Below are 8,914 nucleotides of genomic sequence, written 5' to 3'. Positions count from 1 at the left end.
AAAGCCAAGGTTGACCATTCCTGGCATCTAGATGCTAGCTATAAATGAACTTGTATGTTCTCAAGGTAGGCATCCTTTTTTTAAAGCAAGAAACATGTTTCCTCTCTGGCCTTTTCTTCTCAGAGTGAACCCAGCAGTGGCCAAAGGTACCAGGACTCAGTGCTGCAGTGAGCTGCAGACGTTGGCACAGATGGGTGGCCAGGCAGCCAGACAGTTCCTGAAAAACTTTTGTTTAAAGTACTTTGCAATCATGAGTTTAAAGCAGATACAGTGTTATTCGCAATACTCTAGAGGTCCCATCTGCCCTCTTCTGGAAGTATATGGAGCTACTAAACGTGTGGTACTAAGAAATCAGACTCCCGGACCAGAGTTCCTAGAAGCAACTGTGTACCCAGCTTGATTCTTTGCAGCCATTTAACCTTTCCATCAAGGCTGGACTCCCAGAGGAGAAAAGATAGACTGCCTTTCAAGAGTTACAGCAAGTGACTTAAAAGCCAAAGACCCTGAGGTAGGCAGTTAGGCTTCCTTCACCACCCCTCCAGGGCAGGCCTGAGGGTGCACCCCTGCAGCTTGTACCCCACCTTGCTAACCAGCACCACCATGCTGGCTCCTCGCCCTCTACTGGTGTGTGGAACAGTGCCTCATGTTCATAAGAGTCGATCTTGGCTCCAAGAGGGTTCAGCTTGAGCAAGCCGTGCTTTGTGAACACCTTCTGGATCTGCACCTCGGTGAGTACCAGCCCCTTATATAGGCTTTTCAGGTGAGGGTTTTCATCTGTAATCTCTTTGGAACACTCTGCGTTTCCTTCTCCAGAATGTCCACAGCCTCCAGCAAGTCTTTGCAGAAGCCCTGGATGCCATATAATTTTGCCTTTCTCCACCAGTTTTTGGATCCTCTGTCTAAAGTTCTCAATATCTGCCAAAGCTCATTTGTATTTTTCCATAGTGTCAGCTGCTATTCAAACTTGACCTTCTATTCCAAGGATGCTCTGTATTCTGCTCATTGTGACCCACTTTCTCTTCCAGGCTTTGGGAATTGTTCTTTTGTTTTATAGCTGTGCATAACAACCAAGGAGAGGGCTTGAGAGACAATGCCAAAGCCGGGATATTGTGCTGCACCAGCCTCACACACCACACACCGAGCCACCATGACTGCCGCTGTGGCCTCCATCGTGCACATACTGGACAGATTTATTCTTAAAAATATAGAAAAGATAAACAATCAAAAGAAGGAAACAAAAATACAATCACAAATCTTAAAATATTAGTATATTTTTTTCAAAAACACCACTTTTCTTATGCTAAATTCTTTTCCATAATATACCATAATATAGATTTCTGTTTATTCTTGCCTCAGTACTTTTGCTATTGCAAATTTATAATGTGTCAATAACTAAAATTCAGTTATCCATGCTACTCCACCTACTTCCCCTCCCCACTGCCCATTGCTTTAAATTGAATTGCATTGTTTCCTCTAGAAAACTATTGGAAAGAACTTTGTGCTATCATCCAACACAGGAAAAATTCCTGCCTGTGTGTTTTCTGTTGCTTCAACTTCCCTTTCAAACAACAACAACAACAACAACAAAAAAAAAACAGATTATACAGACCTTCTTCTGGGAGAAGCACACACCATTATGTTTTTTATCTGTTTGCTCACTTGTTTATTGTGATCTGTGCATTTTGTTCAATGACACTCTCCTATCCACCTATTTAGAAGTTGTTAGTGTCTCCTCACCTTCTAGTGCAGAAACCTGGCACCTGCAAAGAAAGAAGAAATAAGCCTCCTTAACCTAAAAAGAAAGAACAATAAAAGGAAGGAATTGATAAAGGCAGAAAGGGAGGAAAAAATAGGGTGGGAAAAAGGGAGGCAGGAAGCAAGAGGTATTTCTTATAATATGGTCCCCTTTCCAGTTTTAGGTTTTCACCCCCACCTCACCACCAGCCCATATAACTTAACCAAAGAATCTTCATGGTCTAGAAAGAGCCTTAATCTGACAGATGGAAGCAGAGTGGTCTCTGAAATGGTAGCTGTAATACTGAGAGAAAACAGGAAGACTTGCTCTCCGCATTGCCTGCATGCTGACTCCACTCTAGTTTGATCAATAATTACAATGATATTTAAAGTCTTTGTCACCACATTAAAATGGACAAAATTCTGTTTTCTAAGGTTATCAGTGTTGGTAAAACGTGATGCATAAATTGCAAAATCAAATTATTTATCTCTCAAGAGCTTCTGAAGAAATAATCTAGATTTTTTGTTTTGCTCTGTTTATAATAGAGTTTTGATTTGGGAAAAAAAAAGTATTATCCTGATTAAAAAAAATTCTAAGATCTAATACTTCCTTTCTGTTAAAAAAATTATCAAAAGCCTTAAAATAAGATAAAAACCACATGTCTGTTGTTATTGTATTTTTTCCTCATTTATTAAATTGGTGCATTATAGTTGTACATATGTACATGGACATACAACTTTAAATGTCTTACTGAGCATTGTTTGACAGACACATTAAAAAATTCAGTTCTGTCAGGGATGTATTTCTGTCACACTTAGTATTTATTGTTTGATTAGGTCTTAATTCTAGGAACATATTAAGTTATATATTTTTTCACTAAAGATGCATATTTTCTCTCTGAAAAAATGATTGTTTTATTGCTATATATTATATTAATCAAATTTGTCTCTAACTTGGCAACTAAATTCAGCATCTTTTTGAGATGGATGATAAAACTACTGTTTATAAAGTTCTCAAACCATTGTATCATTTTGCCAGTGTTCATTTTTAATGACTAAAAGTCTTTGACATATTTTCAATTTTTTAATATTTATTTTTTAGTTGTAGTTGGACACAATACCTTTATTTTATTTATTTATTTTTATGTGATGATGAGGATTGAGCCCAGGGCCTTGCATGTGCTAAGCCACAACCTCAGCACATATTTTCATTTTTTATTTGTGTGAGATTCACGTTTTAAATTTTTGAAATTATCTTATATTGAAATATATTTTATCTTTCATATATGTCTACATGCCCAAAATGACTAAATGAGGTTATTCAAGCAGTATTAATAAAATAATTCTATGTTGGTTTTAATTCTAAAAGTGTATACATGTATGCACATATGTACATGTATATTTATATCTTAAGAACATTAATACATTTTAGAAAAAGCCTACACAACAATTAATGTCTGAAATGAATTTGCTGAAAAATATTAAAGAAAATAAAACATATAGTTATATATTGTATCTTATTCTGGAATAAATAATGTATAGAAACATTTTTCTGAAAAACTAAAACTTGGAATCTAGCTTTTGAGTTTAAGGCCTGGAAAATTATTCTAAGATTTCATTCCCTCAGAGTATATGCAACAATTCTTTATCAATTTTTAATTCATAATTTAAATACTTAGAAATAAAGTAGTTAACAAAATATTTTATAATAGTAGTCATTTACCATGTAAAAATGTGGTTTCTGATTATTTCTGGCTTTAAAATGTTACTGTGACATCATTGTATAATCTTAAGGGGTAGTTTAATTATCTTTAAAAGTATGAACTTCAGTAACAGATCTAATATTTTGTATCTAATATTTCAAATTTATTATATAAATTTTATAAATTTATTTTTATGACCCTCTTAGTTCCATATCAGAGTCTTAGAAAAATTTTTATTTAAAGAAAGTTATTAACAAGTAATCTTAGTTTGAGATTTTTTAACATTAATAGAGAATAAAAATGGTCTTAGGATTTGTATTTCATATTTATTCCATTGTGTCAATTATCATCAAATATCCCAATAATCAAAGTTGTGTTGGCATGGAAACTGGTAGAAATATACTGGTCAATTGTACTAGCCTTCATCAGTTTTCCTTACACACAATAAAATTCTTTAGCATTTGCTTTGTTCAGAATTTTTCTAGTTTATGGCAGTATGCTATTTAAAGTGTAAATTAATCCACATGTGAAATATTAGCCAAATATATTTTAATAATAAGTATTTGAACTTCAAATTTGGTATGCATATTTTATAAAAACAAGAGTTATATTGATGTTGTAGTAGTGGATTATGGCTATGATGTCAAGGTTAGAGAACCTGATTCTAGACCAGCACTGTCTAATAGACAGTGGCCAGTAGACACTGGCCACATGTGAATATATGCATGCAAGATGAAATTAATTAAAATTAAATAAAACTCAAAATATAGTTCTCCATGGTACTAGCTACATTTCTAATGCTCAATATCCTTATATTGTTGCTGGGTATGATATTAGAAAATGCAGTTATAGAAGATTTTATTCACTATGGAAACAGTTCAGGTCTAGACATCTGACATGTAATATGCTTCTTTCTTTTTTCAAATGTTAAAGATAAATTTGTTCTGATCTATCGTAAACAGTATGAGATTGGACAAATATAAAAATGCTAACTACAGATTCTCAATTTATTGAGCATGGAATTACTGTCTGAATTACACATTTATCTCTATATTAAGTACACAAAAATTATCTACTTATTCCTAGATTAAAATGTATAGAATATAATTCACTCATTCATAAAACTTCTTAAAATTGTTTCAATTTTGAATGCTAACATTTTAATATTAATTAAAATTAATAAATATTCAATAAAAGAGATACCCACAGAAAATAAATTTTAGATTAATTCAGAATTCACTTATTACCAACCCTCCCAAATTAGAATATGGATAATTTATCCCATGATATCTTATTTTTTGCAGACTGCACACATTTTTTTCTAATTTCCTTTAATATATGAATAATTTCCATTTCTGGACAAAATGTGGTTGTCCTTAACTTAAATAATGACTAAACATACCCATCCCCAGGAATCGAACTGCAAGAATGAAACTTAAAATCAGCTGTTGCTCCAGGCATCTTTTTACCTATCCATTCTAATCATAGTCAGGAGAATTAAACTGATAATAATTGCCATAAAGTAATTTAATTTAAAACATTTCTGATATTTAGAAAAAGGAAAAATAAATTATCTATTATTTCCCTTCTAGGCATTTTACATGACATCACTCCTGAAACTTAATCATGTTTTAATTCTTTTGTAAATCAAGTTGTGTTTCATTCACTTTAATGGAAAGAATGTAGAAACCCCCTAGAATGCGTGAATGAAGCATCTTTTGTATAAATTTATGGACTTAATGTTTGACATTTAATAACAGGGATTTGCATTAAAAGTAATACAACTTTCTGAAAAATTGTTTTTAAGCAGTCAACACAAAGTTCTGTGCCACTTGATTGAAAAACCACGGGAAGACAGAGAAGTTACTGATATGCTTTCATAAAATAGATAAGCCTACATTATATGTGAAGGCAAAGTTAACTTGGGTACTGAGCTTGAGACTCTGATTATATAAATGCTGTTTTAGGAAATAAGATATATGATGAAATGACAACAAATCACCTAAATCCCATAGGTATCTCATATACACATGATCTCTCATATTAAGAGAGCTTAACCAAATAATATTAAAGCCAAGTATTTTCAGAAAGGAAAAATAGAAACCAAAATTATAATATATATTTTACATTAAATTATACCAACTTAAAAAACTGCTTCACATTTCAAATGACAGATGAAATAGGGTGAGTTTATAATATTGTCTAATAACAGTAATCAAAAAATTAAGTTCTAAGTCTGAGAAAATGATTTTATTTCTTTAAAACACATCAACTCCCATCATCTTGTGTTAAAAGCACTGTGATTTTTAACCATATGTTTGAAACAAAACAAAAATATATGACCTGGAAAAAGTTAGTGCTGGTATAAAAGACTGGTTAACTATCAGAAGTTAATTAATTTTGGTGTTTTCTGAAATTATTAGTTTCAAAAATACAGAGAAACATAACTTTTCTTAGTAGAGGCTGTGTGTGCCAACTAATGCATTGGCACATTAGCTTCTAGCTCACACCAAATAAATGAATCAAAGAAAAGTAAAAATGCAAAAGTATATGAACAATATCCTTACCTTTTTGTATTTAGTTACCAATTGGTTTGTCAGTGCAACATTTTGCTTGCCACCATTTCCTTACAGAGGTTAAGTCTAACAATATATTCTAATAACACAATTTCACTAAGAATATGGTCTCTTGAGATAGTGTTTAAAGTATTATACAAATGTTTTAAGATCCCAGGTTAATATAATTATCACATCTGAAAGTTACCACCAGTGCTTTGATATACAAAAAGAGAAACAAAACAAAACAAAATCCAGTTATGGTTTAACAATACTACAAAAGAGGTGGGCTAATCAATGCACTCACTCATTCATGCTTTCCACCACCCATCCCCCAAGAAAATAAAATACATATTTTTCATACTCACAATTTTTAAAAAATCAAGAAAAATATTTTCTTCAAAGAATTATTCCCCCTCCATTTGTTTTTCTGCTCTGAAAAAGAGAATTATCTGTTAGCAGCAGCATTTGCTGAATGAAACATTTCTTGAGATAAAGTTGCATGGCAGGTGGAGAAGAAATTTTGCCACCTGTTTGCATAGTCATTTGAATTTTACTGCTAAATCTTTCAAAGTATTTCCTTCCACCCTTAAGAAATTAATTAAAAACTTAAGATGGTAGAAATAATTTTCATTGTTTTCCACATATATTCAAATTATACATACAACATTGAATTCTAAAGATATTAATAACTTTTCTACTGTCCTTCATCACCCCTCCCAAACAAAACTTGAATGTTAGACCACAAGAATTTTTGCAAACACACATACAGGCTCAACTTCTGTTATGAAGATTTAGGAGAATATTTTAAATAAAAATCAGACTTAGAATTTCCAACTCCTGAAATGAATTAACATCTATAAAATAAACTTGTGTTCATTGAAAATAATGGGGGGAAAACCTTTAAATCTTTGAGAATTGAAAGATCTGTCCTCCAACTAAAATGTAAAATGTTATCAGGTATCTTTATATGAAGAAATTACAAATATCATATGAACCTCTTTTTTTGGAGATAAAATAATTTTATTGTCCATCATTATGTTATACAAAAATCTAGAAATAATAGGTTTGTACAGGAAAACTACCAAATGAATAGTAAATGAGAGCATTATAGCAATAATTTAAATGTGCTTATCCCCCACCACATGATGTTAGGATTATAACCACTTCAAAGCACACGGTCTGGTGTCAGGGTGGTTTTTGTCAACTGGTCAAAGCTCACCATAATATTAAGGCCTTCAAGTGTCTCTGATTGCTCCAGCAGCTCTTGACTAAACTTTTGAGGTCTTCAAGAAAATTAATGTACTACTGGTGCTCCAGGGCTGTGCTGAGTTCCACCACCTTATCTGCAAAAGTGTTGTCCACCTCTCAGTCGGCAAGGAAATCCATTAGGTGGTCATACAAGGCCCAGTCTAAGGACTCTGTGTTCAGAGTGTAATTAGTCTTTCCATTCAGACTTGCCAGTGGTTTGAAAGCTAACTCCCTTAATAGAAAAAAATGTCACTCTCGGCTTCCTCTTCTTGTCCAATCTCATCCTCTGGATACTGACAGTCTAGTACAAGAGCTTTCTGGCTATCGCTCTTCGTAACTTCAACCACACAATTGGGAGTGGATCAGTTCCGGCTCCTGTTCTTCAACCTTCTGCCCTTCTGAGGCCTCTTCCTCAGGATCAAATGTTGGTTGGATGCTATTTTAATGTTGAAAGTGACAGTAATCTTTTCCCCAGCAACTTTCTGCACTAATTTAGCTTCTGTTCCATTCACTCCAGACATCTTGGGAAGAGACTTATGCTTCTGGATTTTCTTTTCTTTCTTAATTTCATTCGTCAGGAATTCGACAAAAGCTTTATCTCCTTCCGTGCGCAGCATGCGGCAGCCAGAGCCGCAGCGCCCAGAAGGCTGCAAGAAGCCTGGCTGCTGCTCCGACCTGGCTCACACACAGAGCAGTCTTTAGGGCCAAATGCTTGGCCCCAGGTGCCCACTGCAGCAGTTGCCAGAGGCAAGGGGCGGGCGTGACAGCGCAGAGGCAGGCTATGGCGGGCGCCGGGGCCTCTGAGAAGGCAGCGCAGTAGAGGAAGCATCCCGAAATTGTGCGAGAGCAAAGGACAACCCCGGCCAAGGCCTGAACCTCTTTCAAGAAGGCATAAATTACTTGCTGCTTAAGATACTATAAAAGAACGTATCTCCTTAATGTGGTGTTTGCCTAAAAGGATTCCAGAGAGACAAAGTTTTAGATGGTTATTTGTATTTTTAATGACATAAATATAATTAGATATCTATCTGTGTGAAATGATTTCATTAATGGAAACCTTTACCATAGGTGATATTTTATAAAATAGCTGCTATCTTCCCAAAGCTTTCTTTTCTGATGTAGCTACACCAGTGTCCACCAAAGGTCAAGGTGGTAGGATTATACTAGAAGATGATTTTCCAGAGTAGCTATTGCACATACTTCTTGTCTGTCAAATTTAAAATTGAATCACACTAATTAATATCTCATGTTTATTTTAATATAAGAATAAGATCATTTACCTAGCACCTGCTATGTACCAGGCATTGTGCCAGGCACGTTTTAGTATGGTACATAATCCTCATGACAACCCCATTCTAAAGACAAGGAACTGAAGCTTAGAGAGTTTAAGGCCTCACTATGAGTCTGATTTTGAACCCACTTCTGAACCCAGAACCCACATTGTTCCCAATGCACAAAACATAAAAATTAAAAATAGCAGATAGTAGAAACTATAAAAAGCAATTCCTGTTTCAACACTTAATTTATAAATACAACAAGGATGTCTGAGAGATTCTGTTAGAGGCAAGTGATTTTTTTAGTTTAATTAATTCAGTATAAAGACACCTGCTTTGTGTGTCAGGGAGGGGGATAGAGTAGAGGATTGTTAATAGTTATTTAGTACAATTAAAT

The 8,914-nt window shown here is 34.0% G+C and overlaps 2 pseudogenes; both read right to left on the bottom strand.

The window, feature by feature from the left end:
- Positions 1 to 527: 527 nt before the first annotated feature.
- Positions 528 to 2,080, bottom strand: LOC144365717 (grpE protein homolog 1, mitochondrial pseudogene; annotated as a pseudogene).
- Positions 2,081 to 7,210: 5,130 nt separating this feature from the next.
- Positions 7,211 to 8,072, bottom strand: LOC144365716 (complement component 1 Q subcomponent-binding protein, mitochondrial pseudogene; annotated as a pseudogene).
- Between the last annotated feature and the right edge of the window lie 842 nt (positions 8,073 to 8,914).

Source organism: Ictidomys tridecemlineatus, chromosome 7 (assembly GCF_052094955.1).
Source record: "Ictidomys tridecemlineatus isolate mIctTri1 chromosome 7, mIctTri1.hap1, whole genome shotgun sequence".
NCBI lineage: Eukaryota > Metazoa > Chordata > Mammalia > Rodentia > Sciuridae > Ictidomys > Ictidomys tridecemlineatus.
Note: the sequence above shows the minus strand (reverse complement) of the source record. Positions and strands in the feature narration are given on the sequence as shown.